We start from the raw sequence: 12653 nt of genomic DNA, 5'->3' as shown, positions 1-12653 counted from the left end.
CCATACACTCACTCATTTATACTTTGGGCTGTATATAATGCATGAAGATCCACAGTCCCCATAGAAATTTGGAATACTAACCAAAATAGTAAGTAGTCAAACTTTCAAACCAATCTACTAATCTGTACTTTCAAACTGGAGGCAAGCAGCTACCTCAACATACATACACTCACACTCAAACCCACTGAAGGGCAATGGAGTGTGCAAAGCCATAACTCTATGTGGGAATCTAACTGCAAACTATATATATATAGTGTGTGTGTGTGTGTGTGTGTGTATATATATATATATAAAACTATAATTTTAGTTTGCAGTTATATGTATATATACATACACACACACACACACACACACACATATGTATGAAGCCTGCCAGGCTCCTCTGTCCATAGAATTTTTCAGACAAGAATACTGGAGTGGGTTGCCATTTCCTACTCCAAGGGATCTTCTGGACCCAGAGATCAAACCTTCATCTGCTGCATTGGCAGGTGGAATCATTACCACTGTGCCACCTGGGAAGCCAGTCCTTAGACTAGTGTGTTGAATATAGTAGGTGCTCAGAAATTGTTGGTGAAATGAATCAGTATTCTTCATATGTGGATTGTTTCAATCATTTAAGTAACAGATCAGTTTTGTGACCTTGGGTAAATTCCTTTTCATTTTCATTTATTCATCTGTTGGGGTGGGGTGGGATTAATACCTATCTCAGAAAGGATTAATACCTATCTCATTAATCCTTTCTTCCAAGGATTAATGAGATAGGTATACAAAGCGACTTAGGCAGTATCTGGTGCAGAAGACATCGACAATACATGATGATTGGCATTCGCATTACTATTGTTACTGGTATTTTTATTGTTTTACATCATGATTACTCTGCTTATGGAGAAGGCAATGGCAACCTACTCCAGTACTCTTGCCTGGAAAATCCCATGGATGGAGGAGCCTGGTAGGCTGCAGTCCATGGGGTCACGAAGAGTCGGACACCACTGAGTGACATCACTTTTACTCTGCTTAAGAGTCTATTTTGTGTGCTGGGCAAAGTGATGTAAAACATACTGTGTTAGTCATTCAGTCGGGTCCGACTCTTTGTGACCCCATGGACTATAGCCTGCCAGGCTCTTCTGTCCATGGAATTTTCAAGGCAGTGGATAGCCACTCCCTTGTCCAGGGAATCATTCCAACCCAGGGATCAAATCTGAGTCTCCTGCATTGCACACAGATTCTTTACTATATCAGCCATCAGGGAAGCCCTAGTCCTTGCTCAAAAGATTTCCAGGGTAGATGGTCTATGTATAAGAAAGATGAATGAGGATGCAAAATAAGAGAGATGCTTCAACCAATGGACAACATTCTTGGAACAGGAGCCCAGAATTAATTCCTAGTCTGATTTTTTGACTCCCTGTGCTCCACTACACTTTTGGCCAAATCCTTACTTCCCTATTCCTCTACTCCCTTCTTAGTTCTTCCATCATATCCTATTCTCTGAGATCTCATGATTTCCTGTTTGTTTCCCCAGACTTGCATTCATACTCCACTCTTGGCAGATAGGGATGATCTGCAAATTAAGAGTCTGGTAAGGAACTGTCCCGAAGCTTGAGCCAAGGACTCGCCACATCTGTTTAGTGTCCTTCGGGCAGCCCAAGAAGGCAGGGCACTGACTGCTTCCATGATCTAGGACAGTGAGTCCTGTAGAAGTTCAGAGAGCAAGCTTCCTGGAGCAGGGGGAAGAGGGTTGGTTTAATATATGAAGGTCTAGTAAAGAGGGGAGGAGGATATTCTAGGAATAAGATGCCCTAGGAGCAAAACACTGAACTGATCATTTGATATGGGAACAAAGTATGGTCTGAGTAAGCTGGAGTGAAGAAAGTCTAAATGGATGTCATCAAAAACAAGTTAGAATTAAGTACATGCCACACTAAGGGTTTTTGACATTAAACTCTGTTTGAGGAACTGGACTTTCCCAGGACACATAATTAGCTTTGACATACAAGTGCTCATTATGTGAAAGGCAAAGTGAACTTTAGGGATATTATGTTTGTGAAAGTTAATGGAGAATGAATGGGCAGTCAGTAATTGTGAAGAACTGGGGAAGCAAAGTGAGTCTACAATGGGAAGATCTGACTCCAGAAATACATAATTGGTTTTTCCATAAAAAATGACTTGAGTAGAGTCAAAAAAGATTCAAATCAAATCAAAAAGAAACTGCAGTGGTAGCAGCCTAGAGTTAGTGCCCTAGGATGTACACCTGCTGCACCATGACACTCGCTGTGCACGCAAAGCAGTTTGTGCTGTGTTCTGTGCACACCCTTGCAAGCAAAGGCACTGTGAAACTTCCAGCGTATGAGTTGAATGGATCGCAGCAGTTACCATTGCCGCTGGGACAGCTGCAACTGGTTATCCAGCTTACAAAAGATTTTATATTAAAGATCATCACAACAAATCTATGGTAAACCCTCACATCCAGAAAGACAACCCCAAGGTAGTACATGCTTTTGACATGGAGGATTTGGGAGATAAAGCAGTGTATTGCCATTTTTGGAGGTTCAAAAAAATTTCCTCTCTGTGATGGATCTCACACAAAACACAATGAAGAAACGAGACAACATGGGACCTCTGACCAACAGGGGCTCTGTATCAACCTAGAGGGGAGGGACGCGGAGGGAGATGGGAGGGAGGTTCAAGAGGGAGGGGATATATGTATACCTATGACTGATTCGTGTTGATGTTTGACAGAAAACAAAATTCTATAAAGCAATTATCCTTCAATTAAAACATAAATAAAATTTTAAAAAAGAATAAAGACACTTAAATGGACATTTTTGATGCTGAAAACCAACTTGTCATGATTTTTCCTGATTGTTTAATTAGAATGACTACCATTTCCGTCTAATTTACTTCCCCTGGGTGCTAGAGGTGGTATATTGAAATTACAGCTTTCATATTCAAGGCCTTTGCCTTACATGTTGAACCACTGTGGTGCACATTAATGTTGAAACAAAAAAGGAAAAAAAAAACTGTTAAGGAATTTGAAGTTTCCATTAAATATCTAATTTGAAACATAATATCTAAGGCTGCAGAATCATTCAGAGCATGTTTAGTTTAAAGGTAAGGAAGGACCAAATAATGCCATTTGCAGCAACACGGATGCAACTAGAACCCATCATACTAGATGAAGGAAGTCACAAAGATAAACACCATCTCACTTATACTTGGAATCGAAAATATGACACAAATGAACCTTCTGGGAAATAGAAACAATCATGAAAAGAGAGAACAGTGTAGTTATTGCCAAGCGGGAGGGCATTAGAGAAGGGAGGGAGTGGGAGGCTGGGGTTAGTAGATGTAAGTTTTCATATATAGCATAGTTAAACAACACGGTCTTACTGTATGGCACGGAGAACTATCTTTAATATCCTATAATAAGCCATCATGGAAAAGAACAAATATGAAAAACAAATAATGTATAAATATGTAAACTAAATTACTTTGTTGAAAGCAGTAATTAACACAACATTGTAAATCAATTATATTTCAATAAAAAAAATAAAATGTCAGGAAAGCAAGATTCAGAGAGTTACATGACTTGCCTGAAGTCTTATTGTCAGTTGGAAATAAAGCCTTAAACCAACAACACAACCACTTCTCAGGTTTTCGTCTCCATAAGCGACACTTGTACATTGAATGCCACATTTTTAGTTTTGATAAAGCAATTTAATTGTAGATAAAGTTATTTTCTCTTGGCTAAAATTACATACCTATACTGAAGTAGTACATACAATAATTTTTTTCTTTAAGTAGTCATTCTCCTCTTTGTCAATATCAAGTCAAAATCAAATAATACAAAGGAATAATAAAATGTACTCCTTTTCAAAACTTTTCACTGAGTAATTATGCTGGTTTTTTTAAATTGAAGTATAGTTGATGTATAATCATGTGCACAATATAGGGATTCATGCTTTTTAAAAGTTATAATCCATCTATAGTGATTATAAATATTGGCTAGATTTATTGGCTATATTCTTCATATTGTACAATATATTCTTAGAGCTTATTTAATACCTAATACCACTCCCTCCCTTCTCTATACCTAATAGTTGGTACCTCTGAATTCTCTACCCCATATTTCCCCTCCTCTCTTCCCTCTCCCCACTAGTTTGTTTTTATATCTGTGAGTTGGCTTATATATGTTCAGTAGTGTTATATTTTTTAATTCCATGTATTAATGTCATATTTTTATATTCCACATATTTGTCTTTCTCTGACACTTCACTTAGCATAAAATCCTTCAAGTCCATCCACATTTCTGCAAATGGCAAAATTACATTATTACATTAATTTTTCTTTTATGGCCGAGTAGTATTCCATTTTGTGTGTGTATGTGTGTATCACATCTTCTCTATATACTCTTCTGTTGATGGACACTAAGATTGCTTCTGTATCTTGGCAATTGTTAATAACACTGGTATGAATTTTGGGGTGCATGTATCTCTTTTAATTAGTGTGTGTTTTTTCCAAATATATACTCAGGAGTGGAACTGCTGGGTCATATGGTTGTTGTACAGCTTTATTTTTAGCTTTTTTTTTTTTTTTTTTTAGCTTTTTGAACAAAAATATGACATTATTGTTTTTTACCTATAAGTTACTATAACAAAGATAAAATGGTATACAGGCTTTTAAAATCAACATTTAGAGATTACATCTATTCAATAATATTACATTGTAAGTGATGTTTTAAGGTTTTGCTTCAACTGGCCAACCTAATTAAGGACTGTTTAAAGGTCTACATTTTTACCTACTCTGAAACAGAACCTACTCCAAAAACAAAAGGTCTATCCATATCAGAAATTAAAAAAGAACCTCTAAGAGGATGTGCTACATCAAAGTGACATTTTGCCCCTACATACAACCCACAGTATCCTCTCATAGCTTCTTAAATTCAGGTAAAAGAATTTGTATTCTTATTTACATAATTCCATTAGATTGTCTTCTAACCTCCCAGAAACTACTCAGCACCACCCTATGCAGATATCTAGTGAAGAAAGACCTAGTCCAGCTGCCAGAGGAGTCAGTAATCACTCCTCTCTACTTGCCTTCAGCTACTGATGGACTGACGCTTTCCACGCGGCACTAGTAGCAAAGAACCTGCCTGCCAATGCAGGAGACCTAAGAGATGCAGGTTCGATCCCTGGGTCAGGGAGATCCCCTGGAGGAGGGCATGGAAACCCACTCCAGTATTCTTGCCTGGAGAATCCCGAGGACAGAGGAACCTGGCAGGTTATAGCCCATAGCGTCGCAGAGAGTCAGACATGACTGAAGCGGCTTAGCATGTACACACATCAGCACTGATGGGCCACGCATCTACACACAACGAAGTCAAAAATGGCATATTAATAAAGATAGGCATTTACACCCAGTACACATGCTGATAGCTTGAGCGGTAACTTATAAACAGCTAAGGAACTCCTTTAAAAGTGATTTGTCTTTCCATGAGATGAATTAGCTCTTTATATTAAGGAAGCAATAAATTATTCTTTGGTGCCCCAAGTGATTTTCTGAGGTGTAATTTACATTACAGCCCATAGAATTAGTTTAAGCTTACTAGGAAAGTTCTGATGTTAAGCAGCAAACAGTCAGCTCCTCACATTTATAACTTTCACTAAAGATAATTAATATTTAAAGTATGTTAGCTTACTTTAGGATAACTATAAGTGGAGACTACCCCAGCAATTTGAATACTAGCTTACAGGAATAAAGCTGAATTCATGCCTAGAATAGTTTATTTAATATTGAAATTTCACCATTCCTGGCAAAGACTTTTGGGGAACAACCTTACAGTAGGAAACTTGAAAATGTGCACAAAAAGAGTCCTAAATTTCACATGTGTAATTTATGTATTTCTGAACTGATGTTAAATCTTTAAAAGAGAATTATGCTTTATTTAATTTCAGAGGTTGTTTGATCTTAAAAATCTACTCTTTAAAATTGAGGTTGTTTGATCTTAAAAATCTACTCTTTAAAAAAAGATTTAGGATTTTTAGTGCTTCACATTTTATTTGGGTGTCTTTTAGATAATTCATCTTGTTAGCTATTTGTTGTTTGGAGGTAATGACAGAATCCTAGCAAATGGAGGACAACTCAGCAAGGAGGAACTGTATAAGCTATATGTAAGTTAGAAATGGATATAGAAAAAAAACCTTTTTCTTAAATGATAATGGTTTTTTCAGTTAATTCCAAAGGTCAAGTGTGAAAAAGTAGTCCCTCTCCTTAAATGCCGAGATTCATCATCTTGACATTATTTACTAGCGTTGCAGTTCATGAACTGATAGGAGGCCCCGTGGTCTTGCGGTCTCTTGTCCTACATCTGACTACTCTTTAATTATATTATGAGGCAAAAATGTGAATAGTGTGCATATTACATCCTGGGCGCCAAGCTTTGTCACTTTATGTTTCAATGATTTGTCAGTTCAACCACTGCTAATAAAAACAGCATTTATTTTGTGCTGATTATTTGCCAAATATTATCCTGAAGGTTTTATTATGCATGTACTTATAAATACTTGAACCATAAAAAATTGCAGTGAATAATAAAATAAACTTTTCTGTAAACCACTAGCTATTTAAATACATATTACCATTTTACCATATATTTTTAAATAAAATATTTAAGATAAAGTAAGCTACGCACACCTTCCCAACCCATTTCTTCTCTCTCTGTCCAGAGGGCCACAAACATACAAGGCTGAAGCATATCTTTCCCACCTCTGTTTTTGTCTATAACTGTTTTCTCCATACACTATCTAATAAATATTTGTGTAATATTAAAATTGATATAGACTGCATCCATGAAATTGAGACGCTTGTTCCTTGGAAAGAAAGCTATGACAAACCTAGACAGTGTATTAAAAAGCAAAGACTTCACTCTCCCAACAAATGTCCACATAGTGAAAGCTATGGTTTTCCCACTAGTCATATATGGATATAAGAGTAAGACCATAAAGAAGGCTGAGTGCCAAAGAATTGATACTTTCAAATTTTGGTGCTGGAGAAGACTCTTGAGAGTCCCATGGACTGCAAAGAGATCCAACTAGTCCATCCTAAAGGAGATCAGTCCTGGGTGTTCACTGGAAGGACTGATGCTAAAGCTGAAGCTCCAATACTTTGGCTACCTGATGTGAAAAGCCAATTCACTGGAACAGACCCTGATGCTGGGAAAGATTGAAGGCAAAAAGAAAGAGGGCAACAGAGGATGAGACTGTTGGATGGCATCACCAACTCAATGGACATGAATTTGAGTACACTGTGAGAGATAATGAAGGACAGGGTAGTCTGGTGTGCTGCAGTCCATGAGTTTGCAAAGAGTTGGACTTGACTTGGTGACCAAACAACAAAGTAGTATCATATTACACAGTGGTCTCATCTTCCCCCACAACATTATATTTTTGAGATTTATCTATATGAATGCATGTGGAACTAGTTATCTATTTTAATTGCTTTGAAAGCATTTTATTATAAGAATAAACCACAAGATATTTACCCATTTACCTTCTGATGGATATTTAAGATTTTCTATCAACTTTAGGCTATAATATTCAATACTATATTAAACATATCTGTGTTTCTCCAGGGTAGATTCCTAAAGGGAAATCGGTGAGAAGCAACACGTGTTCATATTCAACTTTATAGACATTGGCAAGTTACTCTTTAAAATAGCTACACCAATTTATACCCCAACAGCAATATAGGAGTATTTCTTATTACTTCTTCCTCACTGACAGTGCCTTTGACAGTTCTTTTGTTGTTTTTTTTTTTTTTTTTTCAGTCCAGTGGGTATCAAATGCCATGTCCTTGTTATTTTAATTTGTAAATCCTTGATGACTAATATGGTTGAACATATATTTAGTGAGTATTAGTTATTTATATCTCTTTCTGATGATCCTTGCTTTTTTGTCCCCCCACTGGACTGTCTTTTTAAATATAAATTCTAGGAGTTCTTTATATATTAAAGGTATTACTTTTTGCCAGTTATATACATTGCAAAAAATGTTTTCCAACTTGTGTCATCTTTTCATTGCCCATAAATTTTTAGACATTAAACACTTAACTACATATTAAATTTTAATCTAATTTAAAGTATCAATATTTTCTTTTACAGGTTGGGCTCTTTATGTCTTAAGAGAATCTTCCAACTGTGAAGTCATAAATAAATTCTACATTTTCATTTATAAGTTTTAAAGTCCTAGTGAATGTTTATTGATTAATACATCTTTTTCCAATTATTTGTAATACTTCTGTTATATGTGTGTGTCTATAGGATTCTTACTCATCTATGTTGGTCTGTTTGCCTATGTTCTAAAATCACACTGTTTTAGTTTTAATAGCTTTGTTGTGAGTCTTCATATCAGTAGGGCATGGCTCCATCTCTTTTCTTTTTCAAAAGTACTCTGCTTATACTAGATATATTTATTAATTCGTGGGGAATTTGGAATCTTTGTGATATAAAGACTTCCCATTCATAAACACTGCATATCTCTTCATTTGTCGTTTTATATCACTCAGTAAAGGTTTATAACTTTATCCTGAGAAATTTTGATCACAGAAATTATATACTACGGTGTAATGAAAAGGGGCTATTAACATGGAAACTCAACCAAGTGAAGAGAAAGCCCATCCATCATGCATGCACACAATTAACCCTCAATGTTTTCTACAGAATCCATGGACACACAGTAGTTGCTGATGATTCAGTTAGTTGTTTAAGGCAAAAGACTCACTGGCCTCCTTGGTTCAGTTCAGTTCAATTCAGTCGCTTAGTCATGTCCAACTCTTTGCGATCCCATGAATCACAGCACACCAGCCCTCCCCGTCCATCACCAACTCCTGGAGTTCACCCAAACTCATGTGCGTCGAGTCGGTGATGCTATCCAGCCATCTCATCCTCTGTCATCCCCTTCCCCTACCTGCCCCCAATCCCTCCCAGCATCAGGGTCTTTTTTCAACGAGTCAACTCTTCGCATGAGGTGGCCAAAGTATTGGAGTTTCAGCCTCAACATCAGTCCTTCCAATGAACACCAGGACTGGTCTCCTTTAGGATGGACTGGTGGATCTCCTTGCAGTCCAAGGGACTCTCAAGAGTCTTCTCCAACACCACAGTTCAAAAGCATCAATTCTTCGGTGCTCAGCTTTCTTCACAGTCCAACTTTCACATCCATACGTGACCACTGGAAAAACCATAGCCTTGACTAAATGGACCTTTGTTGGCAAAGTAATGGCTCTGCTTTTGAATATGCTGTCTAGGTTGGTCATCACTTTCCTTTCAAGGAGTAAGCGTCTTTTAATTTCATGGCTGCAGTCACCATCTGCAGTGATTTTGGAGCCCCAAAAAATAAAGTCTGACACTGTTTCCCAATCTATTTCCCATGAAGTCATGGGACCAGATGCCATGATCTTCGTTTTCTGAATGTTGAGCTTTAAGCCAACTTTTTCACTCTCCTCTTTCACTCTCATCAAGAGGCTTTTAGTTTCTCTACTTTGGTTTTAGGAAAGGCAGAGGAGCCAGAGATCAAACTGCCAACATCCGCTGGATCATGGAAAAAGCAAGAGAGTTCCAGAAAAACATCTATTTCTGCTTTATTGACTATGCCAAAGCCTTTGACTGTGTGGATCACAAGAAACTGTGGAAAATTCTGAAAGAGATGGGAATCCCAGACCACCTGACCTGCCTCTTGAGAAACCTATATGCAGGTCAGGAAGCAACAGTTAGAACTGGACATGGAACAACAGACTGGTTACAAATAGGAAAAGGAGTACGTCAAGGCTGTATATTGTCACCCTGCTTATTTAACTTATATTCAGAGTACATCATGAGAAATGCTGGGCTGGAAGAAGCACAAGCTGGAATCAAGATTTCTGGGAGAAATATCAATAACCTCAGATATGCAGATGACACCACTCTTATGGCCTCCTTGGTAGCTGCCAGCTAATCAGCAAGAAATGAAAAGCACAGCTTGCTATTGCAGACAACCAATTTTTTTCTCCCTCTCCCTCTTTTTTCTTATTTAAATTGTTTTGCCTTTGGATACAATCAATTATTGGTTTCATTGGCTTTGTCTATATACTAGGAAAGAACATGCTACAAATGAACTGTTTATCATTGAGTTATTCATTGATACTCTTATTCATACTTTGTACCTATTTCAGTTCTTAGAGTTTTATTACAAGTATAAGTAGTATCTTTCAAGAATTACATTCCTGATTGGTTATTACTACTGTAAGATGGAGCTACTGTTCCCTCTCTTGAGTTGTTCTGAGGAATCTGTTATCAATACCTTAGTAAAGTGTTTGGTGTGCATTTGGTCTTCTGTAAGCTTTCTCTTTTTCATAGAAAATGTAGAAATATCATAGGTTATTAGTTTAGAATACAAAAAAAAATCAGAAAACGTGCAGTTATGTAAAATATTCATATGGAGAACCTTAAGTATTTTTAATAGTTCATGACAGGAAGAGTCATAATGAATCAGAGAAGTCCTGCAAACAGTGGCAAATAAAACCATTTAAAACCCTTACACAGTGACATATTACACATACTTTGCAGGGTGTTGTGATTTTTCTTTTGTGATGTCTTATTACATAACTCAAAGTAGCAAAGGTACTAAAACTAAATCCAATCTTTCTATCTCAGCATATTTTCCCAAGAAGGAATTCTGGTAGCCAGTTCAAATAATACCTATAAGCATGACACAAACATCAAAGATGGGATTAGAATATACTTCCACTTTCAAACCACCTGGCTCCTTCAATACCACTGCACATTTCTCCTTTCCATATAATTAGTTAAGAAAAAACTATGGTGGTCACTAAATACAAGGCTTTATGAAGCCAGAAGTAACTTTGAGCACAAGGAGTTTTGAGCACATGTGCAAGGGGACAAATAGATCAAACTTTTGTTTGGAGAAAAGCTAAGACTGTGCTGAATGAATGCAGGTGAGAAGACGCTCAACAGAGAGCAACAAAGTGAGTCACTCTTAGTAACTTGCTTGCTCTTGACATATTTCTACTTCCTGGAATTTATGTCCGCTAAATACTCTGAAATAGTAGCCAGCTTAGAAATATAATTAAGAAATTATTATCGTCAGACCTTAGCAGTTGAATTCTCATGTTTCCTCTCCCTTGGCAGAATTGAAAAAGAGGCTGGTAAACACCTTGAGAACATATGGGAATAATTATAGGCCATTTTATCTAAGTGTTGAACTAATTTTTTAGTTCATAGAAATGCAACTTGTGCCCCTACACTCCCTTCCCCAGCCAGTCTTCCCAAGTGAGGAAGAAGAAATAAGTTAAATTAAAGCAGAACTGTTTTTAAATAAACTGCTTTTTTTTGTGGTTTTAGTTGAGCTTCAGAAAATTACTGACATGACCTTAAAAACAATCTCCATCTTTTCACACAGTCTTTAAAGATAGGAGTTTCTCTAAATCGTCTCTTGAAAGTTCACCTCCATTCCACAAATGACACCTCTATTTTACCAGTCATGAAAAGGAACATGGTATCCTCAATTGGAATACATTATGATTTATTTTATAATAAATTATTTAAATAACTTTTCTTCTATACCAAGGGAGAGCAGCGGCTTAAATAACGTTCTGTGAACTACAGATCTACAAGCAAGCAAGGTTTGCACCAGAATAAAATTTCATTCTGTAGTGAATTTCATGTTAATTTTTATCCTGACTTTGTTGTATACAGCTGACAATGCAAACCTATACGATCTGTATCTTGACTATTCTGATAATGACTAACAGCCTTTGACAAACAAGCTCTTTCTGCATACAACACAAATCACATATACTCAGAGTTTCAGGCTAAGATTAGAAGTTTGGTCACCTGCCATGGATTCTAGAAGAACGCCTCACTTATATTGCTTTTCCAAGGGTGGTGAATGGAATTCACCCTCTTACAGAAAGCTAACAGAAAAGTTTTTCAAATGCAACGTGAAAATAAACTCATGACAAAAGCCCTAGTTGAGGAGGAATTGAGAAAGTGTCACTTAAAAGTCAAAAAGTGACCCCCCAAAATTAGGCTTTTACGTGAAAGAGTTCCACAAACAAGTGGTAAGTGAGGCTGTTCTGGTTTTCAAAAGTTATTTGAAAGGGTAAAGAAATAGTATGAACAAAGAAAAATTACAGACCTAAAAAAGATGGGAATAATTTTACCCAGAAATATGACAAGCTGTTTGGCACAGTTAATTCTACTTCCAAAATGTTAGACATATTGGGGATACATTTGTTACTTCCACAACTATAAAGTCTAGTAGGCAAACATCCTCAAATTCACATTCTTTATTATAAACCCATATAATGGCTTTAAAGGACCACATGGAAGATAATTCCAAACAGTTTTTCATCACCTCATTAAAAACTGAAATCTTTCATACCATTTTAACAATAATCACTTTGCATTTAGAAAGATTTTCATGTATAAAGCTTTCTTCATGTGTATTCTGTGATAGAATTCTTACAGTGTTTTTGATATAAAAATGTTAACCACAGGGCAATAGGGAATGGTAGTGGTGTTTTTTTTCCATCAACAAATACTTAACACAACTAATTTATCATATCACTTATCATATACAAGAGCTGGGGAGATCCCAAGAAGG

Source organism: Bos mutus, chromosome 8 (assembly GCF_027580195.1).
Source record: "Bos mutus isolate GX-2022 chromosome 8, NWIPB_WYAK_1.1, whole genome shotgun sequence".
Taxonomy (NCBI): Eukaryota; Metazoa; Chordata; class Mammalia; order Artiodactyla; family Bovidae; genus Bos; species Bos mutus.
The sequence above is the reverse complement of the archived record's forward strand: the minus strand, read 5'-3'. Positions refer to the sequence as shown.